The sequence below is a fragment of the Notothenia rossii genome (assembly GCF_949606895.1).
Source record: "Notothenia rossii genome assembly, chromosome: 7".
Taxonomy (NCBI): Eukaryota; Metazoa; Chordata; class Actinopteri; order Perciformes; family Nototheniidae; genus Notothenia; species Notothenia rossii.
The window spans coordinates 75,994,086-76,020,714 of NC_136905.1; the positions used below are offsets into that span (position 1 = coordinate 75,994,086).

General features: G+C 38.4%; 1 protein-coding gene across 4 annotated transcripts in view; it reads right to left on the bottom strand.

Annotated features, from left to right (window-relative positions):
* The window catches only part of esr2b (estrogen receptor 2b), an 87,924-nt gene that overhangs the window by 29,586 nt on the left and 31,709 nt on the right, over positions 1 to 26,629 (bottom strand). For 2 of the 4 annotated variants that reach the window (XM_079692690.1, XM_079692688.1), the window contains exon 1: positions 4,420 to 4,702. The exons of the other annotated variants lie outside the window; for them this stretch is intronic. The gene's annotated coding sequence lies outside the window, so the exon portion shown is untranslated. Of the gene's footprint in view, positions 1 to 4,419; positions 4,703 to 26,629 lie in introns of those variants that run through there. 4 annotated transcript variants of the gene reach the window in all.

The following is a 26,629-nucleotide window of genomic DNA, read 5'->3' on the forward strand; positions in this document are numbered from 1 at the left end:
TGGGATTACAATGTTACTGAAACAAACAAAAAGAAAGAAAGAGTATATTGTATTTCTTATTTTTTTCGAATACTTTGAATCTATACACCTGCCTGAACTTGCTATATGGTGTTCAGTTTCTTTGGTTCATTGGTTCTCGTTTTTTATGTAGGTTAATCTATTTGTTATTAAAATATTGTGTATGAGTATGTGCATTTTCTGTTTGCTCAGATTTTATGTCTGCTTTTTTAAACTGTAGTATATATACACAAAACACCAATTCGAGTAACTTGGTAAACGTTTTGGCGAGAATAACAGTCAGTTTATGAGCCCTAAAAGACGCGAAAGTCCCTATTTTTCTCTTTCTGCCATCCTAAAGTCACATGGCAAAAAGATGAGGGTATCTCGAGTGGGCTCAATTTGGATTAATTTATCCATTCAATTTGGTTACAGCAGAAAGCCACACAATGAAAAGGATCTTTCTTAAAAACAAAAATGTGAACTTGTGACCCGTTAGAAGTGACAAGATGGTCAGACAAGACCCTCCCTTCTTCCTAGATGTTGTTGTGTTTCGGTGTTTCGGGGCGTCAGATGTAAGCACGGATCCAATAATTAGCTACCAAATGGGCAGAAAAATGCAAACTCAGAAAAGGAGAAAGACCAAACAAGAAAGCCGTTTTAAAACGAGGGAGGAGGGTACTACTTTTAATGTTGTGTTAACAAACTGCAACCAACTAATCCTACTGGTTTCGCCTTTTATATCTCCATGCGCAGCTAGATGTTATAGAGCTTTAAATAATACAGAAATAGCACCCAAAACACATCTACCTAAACGTTAAATAAACCTCAAAGCGTGACCTCCATCCTTCATGATGCTGGCCCTAAAATAAAAATAAAGCGCATCCCTTTATACAAGTCAAAGATTTCCTTTAATGACCAAAAAACCACATACTTGAAACATGTTATTTCTTTTTAAATCAAGTGACTTCCAAAGCCTATCCAACAGTAGCAGGGCCGCTGACTATCACACCATCAGTTGAACAGCAGCCAACAACAACTGAACTAGGGCTGAACGATATACCGTGTCATGGCGATAACCGCGATATGCGCATGCGCGATATTCACATCGCAGGGACGTGAGATTTTTTATTTTAGCTTTTTTTTTTTTTTTTTTTTTTTTTTTTAGGGCGTTCGATATTAAGTAGGTATATTAACTCAAATACGTCATGGTACAATTATTTTGCTGCTTGCTACAAAAAGAAAAAGTTGCGCGGCTCTCATGTCAGGGGTACTTGAGTGGAGTGACATGCAAGCTCTGAGTCTGCATGCACAGCAAACAACTATTTCAGATGCCTTTGCCGGTGTTACACCATATGAGAAAGGTTCAAAACGGCATCAAGGAGCTGGTGTATAGCTGTTCTTAATTTTTATAATGTTGTTTAAAAGATGTCCAATACTTTGCTGCTATTTGCACAAAAAAGGTTTTAATTGTGGAATACAACGTTAAATTATCTATTTGGTCACGTATGTTAATTCCCTAATGTGATAATGAAGCTTCCTATAGTTTAATGTAACACGTTTAATCTCTTGGATCCCTTCTAGACACCACTCTTCTTCATTCACAGATGAACCCCCTTATTTGAGGGTAAGCAACCTGCATTATCATGACATGTTAGATCATGACTTAAGGTATGATGAGTCAACCAGTTAAGATCCAGACGTCCGTGATTAATATCTTTCATCCGGTTAAATATAGTTTAAAAAAACGCAACATATATCGCAGGGGGAAAAAATATTGCAATGTCAGTTTTTTTCAATATCGTGCAGCCCTAAACTGAACTGTGGTGTTATGTAGAGTTTTATTCAATATAATCCAATTATAGACACAACCTGGTTAGCAACGCTTCTATTAAGATACTACAGTAGGTTTTAGATGGTATGTTATAGAAACATTTGGTTTTCTTTCTTAATGAAAGACATTTCATCCTTTAGAGATAAATGTATTTCAAAAAAGGTTCACATCAACTTTCAGTGTACTTCTTTAAATGTTTGAACCACTGCAACAACCTGAATAGCACAGACGAGTAGCCTATCATGTCACACTGGCATTCATTCATGGCAGGCCTTTTGTTTGTGAACCAAACCCTAAACCAATAATGTTCCAGGTTAAGCTCTATTATTTTTTTATGTGGGCTCTACTACACTTGTAGATTTACAGTCACTGTTTTGTTGTGTGTGTTTTCCCAACTTGAAATACAAACAAGTCACTTAAATACGAACAAAATGATTGGAAATGTGTTCCCTAATTTTGTTGTTGCTAGGTTTGAAAAGTGAATATAAGAAGCAGGAATTGTTGAATGTCTGCTATTACTTTAGAAAATGCTGAAATGTTTAACTTACTATCAAAGTATGTGTCTGTTAGTATTATGGCATCATTTTAGCTCTATACTGGAGTGGGTTAAACATCCAGAAGTCAAGGTTACACATGCAAAACTACTGACGTAGTATTTTAAGAGCACAGCAGGAAGCAGCTGTATGCATCAGTCCATCCCACGGTTTTCACCAAGTTCATGTTGACCAACACAGCTTCTTGTGCAACTCCTCAGACATCTACTTAAAATGGATAACATTACACCAGTTTTCTTCTCAAAGGTCCGCAACCAATTCAGGATCGTCAGGTCTGCAGGAAACCGCGTCTACACAGAGTGAATGCATACAGGAGGCCACGCTCACTTTCACCCTGTTTACTGTGACACTCCAAACAGTGACTGCACTATCACTGAGGAACGACACCCTCCTCTCACCGCCGTCTGGAAAAACCCAATGAGGGCGAGGAAAAAACCTGCCGCGCCATGTTTTAGTTACACTGTGTACTCGGGTATCTTGGGCGATGGACAAGCAGTGGATGGAGTGTGGGAGGTATGGACAATTGTTGAACAGTGTGACCTTGGAGAGTTTTTGGCGCCGGCCGTTGGAATGCTAGCCGACGTGGGTGAAACCCGGGGAGCGGAAGGGGATGTGCTTTAAATCCGATTTCTTATTTCTGTTAACGGCAGGACTTCCCTCCATCCTCCCTACCACACGCAAACACTTTCGACTCCCCCTGAACTCAGTTATTTGCAAGTAGAAAAGGGAATCTGGCCTTATTAAATAGCCAAATCATGATAACAAGACTCAAGGCTTGAGAGGTCCTGGTTTCCAGAGTCCTTTATAACAGACGACAGTAATGTAATAAGTTGTAGCGATGTGAGTAAGCCTGAGCTGACAGATCTGTTTGAAATACAGCTTGTGTTTTGCAAACTTTTTCAGATCTAGGATACGCATCAGCAAAAGGGAGACTATTTAATGCAAAAGCTGGCTGCAGTGTATCTGCGCAGAGGCAGTGAAATCTTGGATGAAACAGTCATTCTTATTATATTTTATTGGGATATTACAAATGACGCATATTGGCATTAATTTATTTCAGGAAATACCAATTTTTTTCCCATTTTGTCTAAATGTTTCCAGTAGATGCTGTCACTATAGACTAGATTTTCTATTATGCTGCTGAACAACTGTAGGCATCTTTAAGGCAGAGAGTTTTCGACTAAAATGACTAAATATGCAGTTTGAAGGCAACATGAAAGAAAAGAGATATATGCAAACAAATTATATTTGTAATACCATGACTTCTTCTGCTGCTAAGGATGGTTGTGTGGTATGAGTGAAGGCTCCACAAATGCTATTAAATGCGCTTTGTGGTGAAATGTTCTGTCATCTACAGACTGACTGATGTTTTTGTAAATCATCATCATCATTAAACACATCAATGCATCAATGGACTTTCATGGTGTGTTTTCAATCAATATAGAAAACATCAACATTACCATCAATTAATACGTTTCCGTATTATATCTGTAATAAATGCCTTTAAAACGTTTTATAGTTTTGAATTAATATTTATTGTATTTGTAGCTATCTTGATCGTCATATTTCTAAGGGTTGGTTATTTCTAACCCTTTAATTTTTTTCACGCTTACTTTGTTGCTGCTTTTTACAACTGAATTTCCCCTCGGGGATTAATAAAGGTTAATCTTATTTTATCTTATCTAAGAGTTGGTCCAATGAATGGAGTACCTGCTCTACAGATGTATTATAAAACACCTCTGACATGCATTGCTTTAACACATTTAACCTATTGCCTCGTAAGTAATTTAACAAGAGAAAGCTGGCTAAATAATGGCAAATGATTGTATTAATGTCCCCGTTTAGCGTTTGTGTACGAAATCACAAAGCACCAGCTGATTCTAATCAGGCAAATAAAACCAAGTTTACTTTCAGGGGCAGAGCTGCACATGTCAGACAGAAGGTCCCTTTTACTCTGAAATGCACTGTGGTCAAACTATTTCTGTTTCTCTTTCCAGCAAAGTTGGTCATACAAACATAGTCTTAGTCACAAACCTGTCACTCGGTCCAGGTGACGATCAGAGGAGAAGATATGCAGCAGGTTTTGGACTTGTATCGGTTTTCAGCACCTCCTTTGCCACTGCGCTGTTGCTGCTGCAGCACACAGTCAATACAGGCAGAAAAACAGGAACCATGACGCGTAAAAGTGAACCTATAAACGGACGTCACATGCACCCGGCGCTTATTCCTCCGCAATATTCCTCCAAAGACTTCTCCGATCCCGTGTTTGTCGTTAATATTTCCCTACATCCCCTCTCCAGTGCACCAAGTGCCAGGTTTAAGGTTTGGCCGATTTGGAGACGTCACTGGCGCCGCCTTTTTGGAGAGCTGCCCATCAGCGCAGCGCATGGGAGGGGGTCACAAACTTTACTGAAATACAGTAGTAAAACCACGCGAAAAGGGTGGTATATGATCTTTCTCTCGGAGGTGAAACGTGACTTAGTACATTTACCTAGTATACAAAGTCATTCAAACTAGCTGCACCTTGCAGCTTTGATAAACACATTAATGCATCAAAACACATGACATAATATTATTCTAAAATGGAACATTTTAGAATACTTACTTTTGGTACGTTACATTAATTATATTTTGATGCCAATATTTTTACTTTCACACTTGCAACATTTTCAATTCAGGACTTTTACTTGAGTATTACACTCTGGTACTTCTGCTTTTACCTAAGAACAAGATCTGAGTACTTCTCCCAGCCCTGCTTTCTCTTCATCATACGTTTGTCTTTAATATTAGTATCAAACAAATAGTGCAGTGATAAGACTCCCAACTTTACGATTTCCCTGCATCCTTCATCCGCAGAGTTAATGATTAAAGAGTTCGAACACAATCAAAACAGACTGAGGGCCAAAAGGGCCTGAAAGCACATGTGCACTCCACGTTTATGTAAAAAACTGTAATCAATGTAATACAACAGGACAGAGCCAAACCAAATGAACATCCCCAAGTGTTTCCTGACACATTTCTGGCTTACACATGATCTAAAAGCACAGTGTACAGTATAGCAACCTGCAGAGCCCCTGTTAAGAAATGTATGACAAGCAAGCAGTCACTGATGTCACGGTAAATAAAATAAAAGATCTATATTATCTGGATCAACATCTGTGTTCTGTTTATTGTTGTTTATATAATGGTCTAGGCACGATAGACACCTGTGTTTTGATGTATTGATTTGATATAAAATGCAGCATGTATACATGGAATTCAATAAAGGCATATCTACAAGATGGTAAAACTGATGTGTCTCATATCCTTTACCTAGCCTTATTTATTTTTCTGTATTTCTGTATTTTAAATATTGTATTTAAAGAAAATACAATTATCTCAAGCCTCAAGTGCAACTTCAGTAACTGCATCATATTGATTTTTTTAAAGAGACCCTTTAGTCCTTTTTGGAGTTTTCCCTTTCCTTTCAGTGTTGCATGTAAATGTAAATGGTCTAAAGGCTCAAACCCAAAAGTCCCCCAATCACTATGTACTGTAACACTCCAGCTTCTATTTGCTACAATCCAACACATTGTACGTGATAGGCTAAGGGCCGGGACATCTCTAAGCGGTTGACCAACCACAACAGAGCCGGCCAGCTAACCAATCAGAGCAGACTGGGCTCTGGTTTCAGACAGAGTGTGAAAAGAGGTGCTGCAGCACAGGCAGTGTGAGAAAAATAAAGAGCTTTTTAAACATTAAAGCTTGGAGACATGTCACAGGAGAGACACTAAATACAAATATCAACCTGAAAATGATCAGAAAAGAGCCACTTTAAAAAAGGGACGTGTTGCTGCTTTTTTTATCAGTAAACAAATTAGCAGGTAATTGAAATACCAAAACTAAAGCATGGTGAGCCTTTGAAAAGTGACCTGTTATGACAAGTTGGTTATCCAGTGTTGTTATCAAACTTTTCCATCCTATTCAGAATCTTATTCAGAATCATTAAACTAATGAAAAACATATTTTTCCATCGACCTATGTTTTTCAATAAGATGTTATAAACACAAACACTCAGTTTTGTTAAAAGTGCAGATGTGATCAAACCTTTTGAGTACAGGCTTTTACTGAGATGTGTCTATGACTGCTTTGTCTGGGAGGATTTGCAGTCCTAAATGGACCTTTTGATTAGATTTCCAACTTTGATTTATATTTTTTAAACTCCCCTCAGCACTATAAGGTCATCCTGCTTTATTTCAGCCACAATCTACATGCAGCTGAGGTCGTGGAAAGGTTCAGGGCCGTACAGTCACATATTTTACAGCTCAAATGAGATCATTTAACTTCTCTTCGTCTGGATTGCAGGGCTTGTTTGACATTGTTAAGTTTCTTAGGCCACGAGACAGGGACAAAAGGTAAGTCAGACTGATTTTGGCCTTTATCTGAAAGTCAGCTGTCACTGCTGCCTTACATAACAATATATTGGAAGTCATGTTTTTTACATTAGCAATCCATCCTGTCCAAACCTCCCGTTGTGCCCTTAAGATGAAGTGTCACAGTCAAATTCATCAGCATCTTTTTTAGGAAACAGATAACGCTGGAAGCTCGGTAACGCAGTGATTACTTTTACTCTTGCTCATTAAACAATGCTTTATTAATGATGTATTTTGTACAGTGTACTTGTACGTTCTACTCTTGTCCCATGACTGTTTCACAAACTGCAAGATGTTTCTTTTTTGTGGAGTTGATTTCATGCAGTGGAAGTTTCGAGTATGCCTGACTCTCATCTTGAACCAAAAGCTTTTTTGTGGCTTCACAGTCCTGTAATCAATGTTTATCTTTTTATTAACAGAGGTAACAATCTTTCCATAACCTAAATCATTTAGTTTTTCAACCCAAACACAACCAAACCATTGTTTGATTTCAGTTTGCCATGACCACTATTTGCAACCACACTATAGTTGCACTTCATTGGGAGTATTTACGGTCAGTGTCAGGATTTTTGCTAAAAATCCATGTCCGTGTATCGTTTGGTTGAGTTGCTTGTATTTTTGCAAAGCTGATAATATATTTCTTCCATTTGGACAGACTTACGGCCCGTTTCCTCCAAGGTCAGCCCTTTAAATACAGTTCAAATGATCACTAGATAAAAGAGGAATTCTCAGTTGTTATTGCTTCCATTCTAACTTGCCAAACTGCACTTACTACTTTCTAAAAGAGAAAGTGAAACTTTAATATTACACGTTTTAAAACTGTATCAGGCGTTTAGTTTTAAAAACAAACAAAATAACTTGTTATGGTTTAGTTAAGCAACAAAACTACTCATGATTGGCTTAAACAATCATTTAAACTTAAAGTTGTTAACCCAAATACAAAAACACCTGACTATTCGATTTCACATATGGGCACAAATGCCAGTGTGTGAAAGTCACCATTTGTTCGCCCTGTATTTATGACTATGGTTGCTAAAGGTTGGTAAACGTCTTCTCTCAGCTATCAACTATCTGAATAGATAAAAACTACAATTAAGTGAAGCACACCATCCTCTAATTCCATATCAGCCTGGATGATTATCAGGCTGATATGATTTGATTATTAATCAGATATCAGATAGTCAGTGCACACTACCAATAAGATGGAGATGAAGCATTTGAAGCCTAATCAATCTGCTTTGCTAAACCAGCATGTAATCCTCAAAGGAGCCAGACATCACAACTCAGGGGAGGTTGAGTTGTCCCAAAAAAATAAAAAAATAAAGATAAAATAGTGGCAGTTTTAGGACCTGCCGTTTACATAAAGTGGTTCTGTTACATCTTGCTCATAAGACTAGACATGTCAAAATGCAATAGCAAGTGTTCATGTTACCTAAATGTATAAAGATGTTTGAAGAAGTTGTTCAGAAAATTTGCTCTTAGCAGGTTTAATTTGACGTGATCTGCCTCGATTTAGTTGTAATATTCACAAACAAATCCTTTAGCGGCTGCATGTTTGTTTTGGGGAGGTTTAGATTACTTTAAAGGTGACGTATTAATCCTCAGCAGAAACATGGAGCAGCGAGAAAGGGCTGCAGGAGAAAGCAGCAAAGTGGGAACAAATGGAGATCGACCTTTCCGCCCCACTGAAGCGTGTGTTCACTGAAACGTTTGGTTTCCTTGATAACTGCACTCTGCTCAGCTGCTCTATTTCAGAAGATAGCTCTGTATTGATACTAATAATCCATCTGCCCCCTCCTGACTTAACCTGTGATTGACCTTGGAGCTTGTGCAGCAAAATATGAGTCTATTACTGGAGTAATAGACAGCAGGCGGAAGAAGGCACTGGGAATCCAACCTTTTTTCCCTTTCTGTCATTACTGCAGGAGCAGCCGAAGCACCGAGGGCCAACGAAACTAATTTGGACATGATTATGAAAAAAAAAAAATGGGCAAAGGATGAATCGAAACTGAGCGAACCCCACAGCGGTTCAGGGTCCCCGTACGAACATACTTGCTCAAACATACACTGACATGTACAGCCCTAGCACACGCACGCACGCACGCACGCACGCACGCACGCACGCACGCACACACGCACACACACACACACACACACACACACACACACACACACTTCTTAGTCTGAGAGGGAGGGAACATTTATCTTTTTCTCCCTCGCTGGTCTCTGTGCTACTGGAGCGAAGGCTAAAGAAGAAGAGAGGACACACAAGGGTACATACAGTTCCTCCCTACACTCAGGACCTTTTGGAAAGGAAATAGTCCGCTGGCGCTGCCTTGTTTCGTACGAGCAGCGTGTGTTTCATCTCACTGAGGCTGTAGACGGAACAAAGAGCCTGAACTGAATTGGAATTGTCTCCTGGTTTCCAATGAAATCTTTGTTAGATTTGTATTAAAGTTTAAGCAGGAATTGAAGAAATTAAGTTCTTAAGTAGTATTTCAATTATTGGAATTGTTGTTGATGATACTATCTCTATAAGATAAGGCATTGATTTGTCAGAGGTGTTTGCTTTTTGGGATGCTGTTCTGGGTTTTTGTGAAATGTGGCATTTGTTCCTATTGGAGACTAACGCTTCTGCCAAATGAATGAAATGTTATATGACCGAGCAGGGAAACTAAAATACTGACTAAACATGACTTCACATTCTGTAAATGTTTTCAAAATATCGCCTTAATATGATATAGTAATTATAGGGAGGGCGGAGGAGACCAAACAAGAGCGTGTAGTGTCTTGAAACGGCGGCCTGCTGGATGTAGAGAAAGTGTTTTTTCTAGCTTATTTTGCAGTTCCTCTAATAGCGAAATACATTTAATTAATCTAGCTTTTTATACATATTAAACCCATCAAAAATGTATTTAACATTACATGTTACTTTATTTGCATCAGTTCAGTACATGCAGATACATTGACTTGAGTGAGCTTGTGTTGATAACCCCCCAAAACTGGAATAAACAAATTCTACACATTTGGAATTTCTTGGTATTGAAGAGGGTAAAAGTCATGATGGCTTTCCAAACATTGATTAATGTTAACATTAACTTGTTATTCAAAGTCCTACGTATCAAAGTAATTCAGCCCAACCCTTCATTCTTTAAACATTTTTAATTTATGCTTAAACTATCTCTGCTCATTCCCAAAGTGATAATTAAAAAGAGCTATGTTGTTTCATATGATTTACAACAAACACTGTAAAACAATCCCAAATTACATCACCTCCTTCCCGCACAACTGTTTGCCAACAAAGTGTCTTTGAGCTTTTGCCGACTTTTAATTGTGATTTGGATCCGCAGAGTGTGGGAGTGAGGTGGAGCGGCAGGAGAGGTTACCTTGAACTCTTGTACCTTCAGTCTTGTGGAAATCCTTCTCTTGTCTGGGAAATTTAGGGCTCTTTTTAAATTCTCTGGCAGGACATGGGCTGCTTTCGGTCCTTGATCACAAGACAAAAAAACCCTGACGGCAGTTTTTCATAAAAACTCCCTGTTCAACAAGGATATGAACTTTAATGCTTGAGGCAGTACGCTGGTGCTCTGATATTTGACTGAACATTATACCTCATAAATCATTTCCTCTGTTCCATAGAGCTCCATGTTACTCTACACTGTTGCACTAGGTTGAATCTTTTTTCATTAAGTTTTATGAAAACTTTTTTTTTTGTACGCAGTCTTTTATGAATCGGAAAGTGTCGGGACGTTTTCTCAATGTCGAGTACACATGCTGCAGAGCCACTATTTCAAGTATACTACGTCATCGAGTGGCGCCGAAGGACTGTTTAAATGCAGGTTAAATGCCCAGCATTCTGCGCCACTCTATGACGTAAGTATACTTGAAATAGTGGCTCTGCATTGAGAAACGGCCTCGGTGCCTATTTATTTGCTTTGTCCTACGTAAGCAACCTTCCCACGCCAATCCTACGCACTGCTTTATAAATGAAGCCCCTGGTGAGTAAAGCCTTACTGAAGGCCAGAGAAATGGCCAAGCAATTATGGTAATAAATAAGAAGAATACCTGTTAACACAAGAGAACTTCAAACTCACAGCTTTCAGAATGACAGAAGTGTTTGGCTGGCGTTTGCAGGAAAAAATTATTTATCATCAATCACACAGATGTATATAAACACACAGATACCAACCGAAACAGAAGCTGGTCGATCCAGTTCACCTCTCATCTGTGTTGTTATCTGCTGGTTGCTATGGAGTTTTTATTGCTATCCCTTCCATTGCACACACTGGTTCTCTAAACAGCTTACAGGAACAAACAAACCCAGAGGACACGAACAAGAGGACATGCAATTAGGTTAAGGGATAAAAGACATCAGCATTTAACCTGCCATCACAGGCCCATATCCTCACAACATTGTAAGTGTGTGCGTGAGTGTTTGGGAGAGGGTGCTGGCAAAACATAAAAAGTGAGTTATCGGTTTTTAATTAGCAGAGTTATGCCAGTACACATTCAGAAGAGCTCTCTGCCATTTACTGCGCGCAGGTATAATGTTTTTTCCAGCAGTTCCTGAGGAGAAACACTCCGGAGTAAAATCTAAAGAGATGCTGTGAAGGGATACAGATGAGATTAAGTATTTTATCAAGCTAAATATGTGGTGGTAAACAAAAGCCCAGGGGCCGCTAGAGCTGTATACTATAAACAGAATCTGCATTTACTGTATATTCACACGATTGTGGTATCGAATGATTTTTGGTTGTAGTTTCATTAGTATTGTCTCGTCACATTTTTGCAGGATGTGATTGAATTCATAATTTATTTGGTGATGAAAAAGAATGTGAGATGGAATGCATTTGCCAAAATTCACGGTTGCAATTGAATGGCTATCCTCCAACGAGGATTAAAGAGTCCCTATTTAAGCAGCTTTTTAGCGTGTTAATGGCTTTTTAACTTCTTAAACAATCATGTCAAACGCGTTGTGTCTCATCTCAAACTCGAGTCATGCATCTTAAGTTGCTAATCGGACTATAAACAATACACCAGGGCAGGGTTTCATTGCCCGGATGTTGTTGCTGGATAGACTGAAACTCCGGAAATGTAACCCCCTTTCCCTCAGAGGCTTATCACGGTCAGATTGAGAGCTCACATGTTGCAAATTGCTGAAACTCTGACATTTCCAGAAAAACACGACATTTTCTATAGCTTCAGCAAAACAATAATGAAGAAATTAGTGTGTCAACATTATGTTCTGAATACCCACCAACCAAATGAACTCTCCAGGTACTTTAAAGTTAATAATTAAAGAGTTATCGGACACATTCTAACACTCAAGAAAAGAGATCAGATCTACCTGAACTCACACACACACACACACACACACACACACACACACACACACACACACACACACACACACACACACACACACACACACACACACACACACACACACACACACACACACACACACACACACACACACACACACACACACACACACACACACACACACACACACACACACACACACACACACACACACCATGTATACATCACTTCAGGGGACATTACATTGACTTACATGCATTATCCTAACCTTAACCATAACCAACACATGCCTAACCCTAACCCTTAATCTTAACCTTACCCTAATCCTTAACCTAACCAAGTCTTCACCCTAAAATGAATGATTCCCCTCATGGGGACCTCCAATTTGTCCCCATAAGGGAAGCCAGTCCCCACACGTGACTGTGTAAACAGATTTAGGTCCCCACAAGTATAGTAATGCTAGGCCACGCACGCACGCACACACACACACACACACACACACACACACACACACACACACACACACACACACACACACACACACACACACACACACACACACACACACACACACACACACACACACACACACACACACACACACACACACACACACACACACACACACACACACACACACACACACACAGTGTACCGGTTCAACTCGTGTTTTTACACTCTGAGACATTTATTTATTTATGTTAATAAAATCAAATAAGTCCTCGGAAAGAAAATAAGTAGCTGCATTATACTGTAAGAAGAATGTTAGTGAACATCACCCAGTAATAACATTGCTAAATTGTTCTAAATAAGTGATGATTGTCTCTTGATTTACCCTTTCTCACCTCAAAGAATATCCTACCCTCAATTTCTTTATTAGCCTAGGGGTAAAAATAAAAAGTCTAATTAAAGTTGACATTTTAGGCATTTAGCTGGTGCTGTAATCCAGAGAATATTGGGATTAGTGCAACAGAATAGGTTTCAGTTGAAATGTCATCAGGATTTTCCAACTTGATGTACCGGTGAAAGGGAAAGATTTAGGAGGATTAATGACTGTGTAACTATTTTGATCCTGTTGAAGTTGAAACTTAATTTTACTTTCTCATTGTACAGATCTTTGATTTAAAATAGTTAAAAAACGTGGAGTTCTTCACATGCTGAAGCCTGGATTTGACTATACAGCACATCCAAAGAGTTTAAAGGGGTCATGTTAGTTTTATTGCATTTCCAAAGCCAAAAATGCAATAAAATTGATATTATTAAGCTTCTCCTATGTGAGGAGCTTTTATTAGTACGCCAAGTTTCGTGCTAGTTTATTATCTGCATTGTCACAGCATTACAAGGTTTGAACTTGAGGGCAACCCAAATGTAACGCCTCTGTATGAATAGGAACTCTGAGAAATATTTCTTCAGTAGCAAACATGTTGTAACTCTGACAGAAACAAAACTTGAAAAATAATCTATTCATTCATTAATAAATAATTTCACAAGCAGAACCTCTATATTTCTGTCATTGAGTTAGGAATATGATAATATGAAGTTTACTTGGAAAATTTGTATTGTTTTTTGGGGATTTTTTTTTTAATATGGCTGAATTGCATTGTGTGAAATACAAACAATCTGTTATTAATTCTAAATGGATCCTCTCCAGGGGATTCATGCTGTTTAATGAGGTGCAGCAGGGTCAAAACACATGTTTGAAACAGCTGCAGTTCATCTCTTTAACTGGGTGGCGACTCCTTTTGATCAAAGTTTGCACAGTTTCACTATGTGTTGCTGTTTAAAGCTCTGATCAGATGGGGAACATTGCTACGTTGAAAAGAAAAGTTCTGCCGTGTGTCATCAGAACAGAAAGAGCAAGAGGACACAAGCATCCCTATCAACCTGGTTGCTATGTAACGCACAATTTGAGAACAACGTAGAAGCCCAAATTTAGCATTTGCCGTCGAAGAGAGTAAGATTCTCTGCTTGCTTCTGAAGAAAATCAGCTGAATCAGAGGATAAGGGAACATGACGTCCCATTACAGAGAACTGAGAGCATGTTGTGCAAAAACTCCACCTCAATAGTTCAAGACCACTTCATCTGACACTTGATGCAGCTAATCTGTCCAACACGCTAGTTCAGCGTTTGAATCAGGCGCCTTCATGCATTCACCACGCTAAAAAAATACAGGTTCAAGGTTCAAGGTTTCAAGGTTTTTTATTTTGTCATACGAACATAGCTACAGTGTAGTTATGACGATGAAAATCTTAGGTCACAGTCTCCTCCAACAGTGCAACACAAAAAAACAGATAAACAGAAAAATATATTGCAAGTAAATAGTAAATAGTAAATACAAAAAGTGCAATAAGAGTCTATATGCAAGTTATTGGAATATGATATATTAGATAAATAGATAAATAATTTCTAAGTAGCAGCAAGGTATATACAGTAGGTGCTGTATAGGTGCGTGAAATAATGATTTTGGCCACTAAGGGGCAGATTAAATAACAATATTAAACCTCTGACATCGCCTTTTAAATTACAGATCGCTACGGTGTCATGTGCATATGTATTCAAAGTCATGGTCACCAATCCACCGTATCATCAGGTGGATTGAGTGTCCTCACATGGGAAAGAAGTTGGAAAACACATTGTTTTAAATCCGTTTTTGATTAAACAAGATAAATCAGGTTCCTGCAGAGGGCTCTTACCCATTTAAAAGTCAGATATAGTTCAGTAATTTTGAATAAACCTTTAAGAGACATCATATAAGTGGAAGATTTTGTTTCACAGATCTTTACGCCCAAGATGCCATCCCTCTCAAACCATCCGGCCAATCCCGCTGTAGGAGCCTTCAGTGGGACAAAGAGATGTGATCCCTCCCTGGCTGGCCAACACATAACCAAACTGAAGCCAATGTAATCACTTATGCTACTTTTTATATTTTTGTAAAGGGAAAGTGGATTTATTTTGCAGAACTATATGGTATTGTTCTGTTACATTACAACTGCTGATCCCACTAACCCTATTTTAAAATTATGAAGCCTTAATCGGACAACTCAGTCAAGAGTCAAAGGAAAATTGGACAGAGGAGATTTCTGAATTAAACCTCTCAACTGTAAGAGCAAATGTTTTCATCAACTGAGTAACCAATAACCTTTGCTGCATGTGGCCAATCAGCTCTGCCGTATCTTGGGAGTCAGTCCCTCTCGATGAAAGCCTTGATTGGTAATTTATGGCTGAGTGTCCTCAATTATAAGAACATGGAATGACACCGAGAAGGTCCTGTAAATGAAATATTATCATTAAAACCTTGGGAAGCCTTTTAAGTCAGGGTCCAATAAGAGGACTGATATCTTAATCACACTGATATATTTCAAAGATGAATACAATAAACAGTGTATGAGAAAGAGCCAAATACCCATGATGACTAGAAAGGGGACGCTGCACACATGAAGACAGTCTTTGGTGAAGAAATGTTGATGCATCTTGTTCAAATATTTAAGAATTTGTTACAAAATGACAAATTTAAGGGAAAACAGACAATTGAGTTTTACTTTTGAACTTTATATCTTAGCAGACCTGAAATATCTATAATATCCCTTCATTGCACATGAAATTGACTTTTATATTGGTCGTATTTCGTGTTTTTTTGGAGGCTTCTTTTACTGGAAAATATCCTTTAAAAGACAGTGGCAATCTAAAACCCCAATAGAATATCCATTATCAAACTTATTTTGGTTGGTACCAAAATAATTGAAATAATTTGTAAAAAAAATGTCTTAGTAAAAAAGTTAGTAATTATATATATTTTACAATCGCAAAAAAAAAAAAGATCTTAATAAAGTATATAATGCATGCTAATCAATTGCAATGCTCTAAAGCTGGGCCGAGTTAATGTGTCGTTGTAGCGTCCCCCACATTATCCAGTTTCAGTAATAAAGAACCAGTGTTTTCTGTTTCTTTCTAAACGTGCAGCAGGTGCAGAACTTGTAAAATGATAAAAGGATTACAATTTACAGCAGATACAGTAACCACTGAGTGTCTCTAACAGCCGATTGATCTCTTCTTACAGGGAACACAATCAGGATCTCCTTTTATTCAACTTTATTTAGCCTTGACACATCAACTAACACCTTCTCAAATGACAGTTTAAATACAGCTGTCACTGCTATAAAGCAACTAAACCCCTTAACTATCCCCAGCCCCTCTCCTTCAACTGTATCTCCAATTTCTATGACTTTCATCTCCTCAAAGGATTGCTTCTCCCACAGAATGACTATTTCTAGATCCATTACTCAACCCTGTGTTACCTTGTTCAAAGGTTCTCCAATTCTGAAAACTCAAGACTCGGTCATAAACAAAGACTTAAAAAGATGGTCAAAGTCTTGATAACAGCAAAACTAAAAAGAGAACATCCATTCAAACACGTTTTCACAAATACTGCCCCCTCTGTCTGAAACCAGAGCAAAGTCTGCTCTGATTGGTTAGCTGGCCAGCTCTGTTGTGATTGGTCAACAGCTAAGAGATGTCCCGCCCCTTAGCCTATCACGGTCAATGTGTTGGAACGCGAGCCAAAAGAAGCACGAGTGTGAGTGTTACATAGTGATGTCACTTTGTTACGGAAGGATACAAAGGAGATAATGGAGGCGTTTCAGGCAGGGGGGGGGGGGGGGGGGGGTCACAGGGATCACAGGGATTTTAGCCGCTGCAGACCATTTACAGGCACAAACATCATTATAACACAAAACAGGAAAGAGAAATCCCCTAAAGCATAATAGGGCCTCTTTAAAACAAATTTAAGCATGCTCTACAATTCAATGGAGACACTAAACCCTTAGTGTAAAGGATATTTTTTCTCCTAAAGTTTTATTATTTCAGCGATCAACTGTCGATGGGTTCCAAGAACTTTTTGAGAACAGCTTATCTGCCTCATCTCGGCAGATAAACTTAGCCTTCCATTTAGTCTCATTAATTCTGGGGCGGATACAGTCAACACAGTTTATTACAGCACAGAGCTGTAACCGGAGAAGATTGTTTGCTCAATTTGAATCAACGCTCTCTTAAAAATCCTGAGGGCTTTATAGGATAAACGGAGAGGTGACAGATGAATACTCATGCAAGCAAATCTCCCCCTAGGACAGGGGTGTCAAACTCAATTTAATCGCGTGCCACATCAGCATTAGGGCTGCACTCAAAGGGCCGGTTCTAACTTTAAGACTATATAAAAATACAATATATAAATATATATATATATAAAATAATGTATTATATTACATTATTGCCTCTGCATTGGATTATTATGAGATAGGGTAATAACTTCATAATTAACTACTTCTGACAGCAGAAGTCTGGGGTAAATAATTGCAGGTCTCTTCAGTGAGAATGTCACAAAATGATTTTAAAAGAAAAGCCAAATTCTGGAGAGAAAGTCAAAATAAAAAAAAAAGAAGTGATATTTAAAAAAAAGAAGTGACATTTAAAAAAAAGTCAAATTCTGAGAAAAGGGCACATTCTAAGAAAAAGGCATATTTAGAAGAAAAAAAGTCAAATTCTGAGAAAAAACATGTAGTTTATGGGCAACGTGCTTCTGTAATTCATCATGTAACCGTACAGTAAACGTATCATATTCTTTCAGGGTATATGCAGGAATCCTGAAGTCAAGTATAATCCCTTTTAAGACCTTTTTTAAGACCCTTTCCATACATTTTAAGACCTCATCGCAACTTCGAGTTCTAACCGGTTACATTGGTGACACACTTTACCTCACATTTACTATATACAGTATCGATTGTCCTTCCTCCTTATCTTCCAACCATTTGGACGTAAACTTGCATTTCCCCATCTATAGCTTCAAAAAAAGCTTGGAGCTGGGCGTGTCTGAAGCTTGGGGATTTTATTCGAGCACCGGCATACAAAGCAAAAAACCCCGGGGATGTTATAACTGAACTGCGGTCTGGCTCTCCCAGCTTGCACACGGTTTGATTGGCTAGCGATTGAACTGTCAGATTTGCATAAACGGGATTTGATTGGCTGACGCTGGCTACTCCGGCGTCTCCGGCTTCAGAAGTTGAACATTGTTCAACTTTTGCAGCCTGAAACGCCAGGAAAGCTCCGCTCTGCTACCCACAATTCAGTTCGGCGAAAAGCGAGGCAACGTGACGTCACCCCATTCAAAGTGAAATGGGCAGACGCGTTGGACACCGTTTTTGAAGCTGTCGAAGCTGTAGTGTGGACGGGCCGATGTTGTTTAACAACCGGCGTAAACAGACCTTCGCGCGCTATCAAGCAGTGAGCTGCGATGTTCTGTACGGATGACGTCAAATCCAACGGGATGCCATAAATAAACTACACAGAATCACACTACACACCTACGCAATGATTACATTCAGGCAGACTGTAGAATACAACCTCTTTGGACAATTGATATACTTATTGGAAACAAGCTACAAAATGAAACACCTTGGAAAATACCGTTTAATACTTTTTAATAGCCGTAATTTTCATTAAATTGATTTATCAACTTTTAATACTTTTTAAGACCCCGCTGACACCCTGTCTTTGCAAGCTCTTGTGAGGCCACAGAAAATGAAGTCACGGGGCGAGTTTGGCCACCGGGCCTTGAGTTTGACACCCCCGCCCTAGGAGATTCTAATACCCTTAATTTCACTCTGGCAGTACTGGTGAACCTTCTGTGAAAGTTAGAGCTTATTTTCTCTTTATTTAAAGACCCATCAGCCGTTTTATCAGACATTTTCTTTTTCTTATTCCTTCCCAAATAACTTTTCTTCAATCTGAACCGGCAGACACTTTAATGCACAGAGCAGGCTTCTCCTCACCAAAGAAATTACACTATTCAGCTCTAACCTTTTTTCTTTGTTGGCACTGCACTATCTCTAACAATGGCACAGGAGGAGGTTAATAAAAGTTTGGCAGTGAGAAAAAGTATATTCGGTATGGTTTGAAACTCCTCTTCTTCACTCTCTATCCTTTTTCTGTCACCTCATTGTTCTCTCGTCGCACAAAAGGGCCTTTCAGCGTCCCCATGTGATGGAAATTGAAATCCAGAGTAAAATCAGGGAATCATGTGCAACACAACGGAAGATGAAATTCAATCAGGGAAAAGCATTTATTTCCGATTAAGATGGGAATGAGACGACACCAGGTGTGATAGTCTATTATAAATCTTTACATTGGTTCACACACAGGTGAAGCTCGATATCACGGTGCCAAATTGTGTGTTTTATAATTTGCTTGAAATCAAGAATGGATGAAATGACAGTATGTAAACAAACGTAGACAATCCAATAGAAATAAATGATCATCTCGTTCAATGTAGCATCTTAGCGTCTTTCAGGTCATTGTGTTGGCATGCAACCACACTTAAAAATGACAATTACCAAGGTGATAATAAGTCAGTATTGCATGATACAGCTTGTTCTGCTGTAATTTTTATATATAATTGTAATAATTGATTGTTTTAGTTTCTTCATGGACGTCTAACCCTTGTATGGTATTCGGATCTGTGGAACCCTTTTCATTATTTAGCTAAAGAAAAATGATATGATAAATCATTTGTTCAAACCCACACTCAATGGCCTTGGCTCATTTTCTGTGAAGAACATGTATCATACAGTCTATGATCAGAACACATTTTTCAATGACCACCCACTGTACCCCCCCTACACATTTACATTACATACAAGGTGGTTCGGGTTGTAAATGCACTGTGGACTCGGGGCTAACAAAAGTGTGGAAATTGTAGGTCCTGTCTGTGCACGTGTCTGGGCCTTGTGTGTGTGTGTGTGTGTGTGTGTGTGTGTGTGTGTGTGTGTGTGTGTGTGTGTGTGTGTGTGTGTGTGTGTGTGTGTGTGTGTGTGTGTGTGTGTGTGTGTGTGTGTGTGTGTGTCTCAGCATTGAAACCACCTAAACAAAAGTGATTATCAGACAGAAGATCATCCTTCCTGTCCAAATGTCTTAGTTTAGTAGGAGAGACGGGGGGCTTGAGTAGGCTTAATGGCGCCATCTGTTGAACAGACTTTTATAAATCATTTACTTTTCAACATTCACCTGAGTATAGCTCAATCAGATAACATGACAAACACTTATTTCCAACAATGAGGCAAATAAAAAACAAAGACCAAGCAGACACTACAACTTAAGAAAAAAATAACCAAAAAGTGTTGTTGCAATTTCATTAGAAATATGATATCTTCTTACTTTTTAAAAGTGCTAACCTCTGTAACTGATATTATTTATGTTTAAAGTTGATCTAAAACACTGTTGAATTGGATCATTTCTTACTGTACAGCTTGCTGCTAATTTATGTTAATAGTATCAAAAAAAGAGTCATCATTAAAAATTGTAACGCAGTTCAAGTTTAAAAAACAATGTACGTTTTACATTGAGGTATTCGTATTGTAAGAAAATTGTACTTTTTGAAACTCTTGCTCCATCCTGCGTCAACCTGTCTATCTGTAAGACATTTTTAAATGTTCCTCTCAGAATCACATGAATGACCACAGAAAAACTACCATTTTGAAATGACAACTGCTAAAAAATGGAAGTCAATGTGGACAGAAGGAGGGTAACTTGACATGATGACAAATCCAGATTGGATCCTCAGTCTTTTCAGAGACAGTAAATGATGAACATAAAAATATAAAATCTTCCCGTTCTTCTAAAAAGACATATACCATGTTTGTGTATACCTGCAGCATCCTCTGTGCAACCTCGTGGACTTTTCTTTCCCACAAACCATCAGAGAGTGCAGATGTACCAGCTGTACGACATGCTGCTTTCTAGGAATCTGCTCTCAGTGCTTCCTAGAATCCCTCTGGAGCGTACCATAAATATTCACCCGGCTCAAGCAAGCCTTTGAATCATGGAGACAAAGGCAGGTATTCACTGATGAACAGATTGTCTGTAATAAAAACCCTAATTTCTATTAATCATTAATATCCCACCTAATAAAGAAATCTTCATTTTCTATTTAGGTTCAACACAGTTTCCTCCAATCACAAAGCAATTATTTAAAGGTGTCACCTGCTGTGTTTTGGAGGTTTGTTTCTTCAATGAAAAGGCTCCACAACAACCCTTTTTCAAATACCATTATCAGAAATTCATCTCCTATCAAAAAGAAACGGGTGTGAATCAGGGCCAGGTATTAATATGCATTTTGACTCATTATAAGCCACCCTGAAGCCCCTTATCACTCGGAGCACCACATTTGGATTAATCCACATCTGAAAAAAAGTCTCATTAAACTGTTTAAGCCCCTAAAGCAACGTTTCCTTCTGTTTGAGTAACGTTTGATTATAACTACATTGACCAGTTGTTTCAGGAAATGACTTTACTCACATTTTCAAAGATTCAAACTGTGTGAGTATCAACGCCTGATACATCTTATTTTTCTCATCTCAATTGTTGTTTAAAAACTTTAAAAACCAATGAGCCACACTGTTGCAATGAGGGACATGTTCCTACAATTACTACTGAAACAAGTGGATTAATCCGCTGCTGGAAATATTCCCCAGCAAATGTAATATGTCCTACCCTCCCCAAAACAGTTTTTTTAAAACTTCAGTGACATGTTGTTTTACAAAAATATATTTATAAAGATATAGTTCCTCAGTAATAACCAAACATAATCCAACTTCATAGCACATTAGAATATGTTGAGCTATCACAGCAGGATTTGAAGCAAACTGTAGCTTTTAATCATTTGTGGCAATCAAATCAAACCAAACAGGAATATATTTCTGATTTGAACTTCATAAACGTTATTAATAATGTTGCAGATGAACTAAACCTTTAAGCTGCCAGGTTTCAGATGAAAATCTCATCACAGTTCAAAGACATTCATTTAAATGAATCATATTCCACTTGTTTATGAAGTGCGCAGATTTTGTATCTCTAAAAGTCAAGGTCCAATACCTAAATTCCCATAATGCAATGCATGCTATAAAATGTATAGCACCTGTCAATAGCACAAAAGGACCTCGAATGTTTTGTAATAGAATAATGTATACTTATTTATTCATAGTGATGAAGGTTTTCACTCATATCTGTAGATACAGTATGTCAACTCAACTACTCCATCTTTTGTCTTTATTATTGTGTTATCACTTACCTGTCCTATCCTGTGTTTTACTCTGATTGCTGTTGCTGCTCAGCAATTTAATTTCCATACAGGAATTAAGAAAGATTTCTTACCCACAAGTATGAAAACTGAAGATGAGACAATTACATTGAGGTGCAATAACATGAAACCAACACTAGAGAGCAGTGTTCCCTCACATATATCATGTGTTCGGACCTTTGGATTCCTTCATGATTCTCTGTGGATCGGTGACCACACACAAAATCTCACATACACACACACACAGAAGCACACACACCTGCTGGACCTGCTGCTGATCTCTCTGTTAACAGATCTGATGGTGACAGTCTGTCAGCAGCAACAGAGAAAAGCAGCCTCTTAACACGCATCACTAAGCCCGGCACGTAGCACTGGAGCTGTTTATGATCGCTGTGTGTTTTATTAAGAAAGGTGTGTGTGGTCTGCTATGCACACTTTACTTCACTTGAAATAGCTAGGAATCATTCAAATGTTTGAAGCAGATCATATTTAATTAACATACATGTGTCAATTGTGTAGTAAATTAGGGCCTTACGTGACAAAGCACTACAGAAGGTTTCAAAATGTCCAAACTATTGAAGTTGTGATGTGTGCAGACTCAAGAAACACCAGCTTGAGTTACATCTCAAAAGTTGTTCTCAAAAGTATTGTTGCCCTACCTCCAACCTGTGTTAATTGTGTCATAAATTAGGGCCTTAGGTGACGAAAGTTGAAACAATATGAGTAACCTACAGAACGAAATGTTGAAGTTATGATGTAAACACAGAAAAAAAGCAGCTTGAATCCCATCTCAAAAGTACATATTTGTTTCTTCTTAACCAGTTACACCAACTTCCCTTGGCCACTACTTGCCATAGTTGCATAGACAAAAAGCATTTCACTTCAAATCAAAAATGTTGCTCCCGATATACTGTACGTTTACGGAGATAACTGTAACTAAATCAAAACATGGCAGATCAGCTGTTTGTAATTTTTTTACAGAAATATGGATAATTTTGGAACAAACTGACGAAGAAAGAAAGGATTTTTCTGTAAAGATCTCAAGACTTGTGACACTTGGTAGAAGATGATAGAAGACCTTTAGAGGCACTTTCATCGTGAAGGCATTTGACTTTTTCCTCCTTGCTGCAACACCCCTGCTGCAACTGTTACACACAGCTAGGTCGGAGAAGCCACGGGACCATTAACTGAATCTGCGAGCAACATGACCGCAGATGAAGCTCAGGAGGACAAGACTTTACGAGCTGCACGAGGACTTTCACCACACAGAAGAGATTACTACATTACGTTGGCTAAATGCACCACGGGGAGAAGGAGTGTCGTATCAACACTGATGTAACGTAGGCCTACTCACACTTTCACAACCTTGTTTATCCCTGACATCATGTCACCCTCTGCCTTTTGTCCTTCCCTTACCCCATCTTCCTCTGGCAGGAAATGGAGGAGAGAAAGTGTGACTTGATGATGAGTAACTTTAGTTCATTACACATACGTTTCAGATCCTGTGTTAACCTGGCTTTTTCTAATTAACGCATGTGAAGGCGTCATACGTATTTCTCCTGGTAATGTTGCCTTGTGTGTCTTTATGGGCTGTTGCGAAAACCAGTATTAACAATAACTTTATTAAAAAATAAACTTAAACTAAATATCAATAACACGTATCAATAATGTAGTATACATACACAAATATTGTGTAAATTATCCTTCACCTCTCACTCTCCATTAGTGTATAGTGCTTTCTTTCATATGCTTTAATACAGTCATGGTAACAGACTCTCTTCACCTGTATACACTTGCATTTTGAGTGTAATTCATCCAACAAATCACACAGTAAACAAAGATAAAGAATAATTTGACAGAAAAGACGATTTTTTTTATATCATGATAATGTTGTTACTGTGATTTATCTTGTTCATGATCATTCTTTTTTCCATATTCTGATATAGAAACTAGTCTGGAATGAAATGTCACCTTTTTTCGGATTTGTTTGTTTTCTCTCATCCAATACCAAATGCCAGAATCATTGCAACAACGCTTGAGGTAATGCTATCTGCTTCAATCATTGAATACTAGCAATGGAAATGTATCGTTTTAGATGTGTGAAGGAATTAAATATATTTTAAAATGCTGTAACAGAATCTGATCTGCCACCTATAGCTATATTTTGTCGGCAAAAGTAACAAGACATTATATTATATTTAATATATATATATACAGTATAACTGAATTCCCCTTATTGTATTCATTGCACCACTTTACACCCAAGCATATTCCTTGCATGCGTAAACCTACTTGGCAATAAACTTGATTCTGATTCTGACATTAGCCACCTGATATTCTGCTTTAAAAATATCTGTTGTGAAATATCATAAAAGCAGATAAATCACAATCTCCAAAATGCAAACAACCATTTTTGAATCAAAACGGCTTTGTCTTTTCAATTGTCAACCTCAATTTTAGGTCAATGGGCTAGGCAGATATTACAGAAGAGAACATTATAGGACGAGAGCGGAGAGAATAAAGCAAACAGTGTTGATTATGTGGAGTAGAGACCAGCAGCAGCGCAGAGAGCCATTAGGCTAATTGCTATTGGAACTGGGAGGTAGTGGCACTCTACTGGCACCTAACACCAGCTCCTGGACCAGATCCTGCACCCAATATCAACCGGCGTCCCTGGAGTGGCCCCCGTCGACAATCTAAGCGCTCTCAAATCCAATAAGTGGCCCCTACTCAGTCATAATGGCTAATTGCACAACTCATTGTGGCGGTAGCAGCGGATAAAACTGCTCACGCTCACATTGTTTTCACATTTCCATGTTTTGTTACCATGGCAGGGGAGGCATAGAAACGCGGGGGGGTTAGCCCTGTATACTTTCAATAAGAGCTTGGCACCAGCCAGGCTGAAATGTAACCACGCTTCTTGTTCTTATTGCCCCCTCCCCCCCCCCTCCTCTCTTTTCAACCACTTCAATCACACAGAGGGACATGCATGTGACAGTGGTAGGATTACACAATGGGGGGTGGGGGGTGGGGGTGTCCAAATGTAGCAAAAGACAGGAAAAAAGTCCCTCTGCTCTGCTGTGTTAGTTGTTGCTGTCATTGGCTCTTCAGCATGCTTGCATACAGACATAATGGCATATTGCTGAAGCCCCATGCTGCGTGCCAGTGTACACTGAGGAGAAAATGCTGTGTTTTCACTGTCACACTGTTGGGAAACTAGTTGGATGGTCAGGAGTTAAGAAACTACTTTGCATGATGAAACTGTGGCAGATATTCATGGTCTGACAAGTACACTCTCAAGTGGTGCAATTAAGGTGAATTACACCATTTGATGCTGTAAAACAGCTTTAAAATAATACTTTAAATACCAAAAACGACACAGATGTTGGCATTTATTAAGTGTTGCACATTTATAGTGTAAAAAGTATCCTATGTTGATATCTTACACTGCTCTGTAACTTTTATACCTGTCTTGTTCTATTTTAGCTTGTTTTACTTTGATGTATTCTCTTGGCTTTTTGATGACTGTTTATAAATGTAGTTCAATGTTATTTTATATTGTGTTTCCACTATATCTTATTTCCCATTTATTTGTATTTTGGTATTCATATGCAATGCCTTGTTTACATGCTGCTATGAAAAACTATTTCCAAAATTAGGCTCATAAAGGAAATCTAATATCATTGAATCTAATAGCTCTACAAATCCTCAAGATGAACAAAGGAAAAAGTAACTAATGTCTCACTGATTTTACATTACAGGTTTTCCACAACTTTTTCTTTTATCGTTTTTTGCTAATCATCTGATCCACTCTGGTTTGGAGGTTAAAGAATTGTTGAAACTCTAAAGAGACAATATCAGTAGTTTTGGAGAGGTCAGATGTGGTTTGACTTCCCCTTTTGAAAGCATTATTTTTTAAAATAAAACAGAAATGCAATTTTGTGAAGAAAGTAGTGCCAGAAAGTCACCAAAAGATATTAAAGTAAATGAGATCAGCTAAAAACCCTGTAGCTGTAAGTAAGAGAACAACAAGCTTCTATTTATTAGTACTTTTTATAAGTTCTACTTGTACTAATGCTAACGCCCTGTTGAATGCACCAAACAGATGCCACCCCCTTGATCTGCTCACATTCAGTCATCCTCTTTCGTGCCTTAGAGCTGAATTAAACACAGAAGGTAGTGTTTGTGCACAGAATCAAGTATAAATACTGTTTTCACTCTTCGGAGAGAGACCACATATCCTCTTCAAATGTAATGCCATGGTGAGTGCATCCACCGTACACCGCAGACTCCGAAAGCATGCCGGGGAAGAGGAGGGAGAGGAGGGTTGTGGGTAAGTCAGCGTGTTTGTTTTACAGTGATTAGCCTATTATGCGGTCCGGC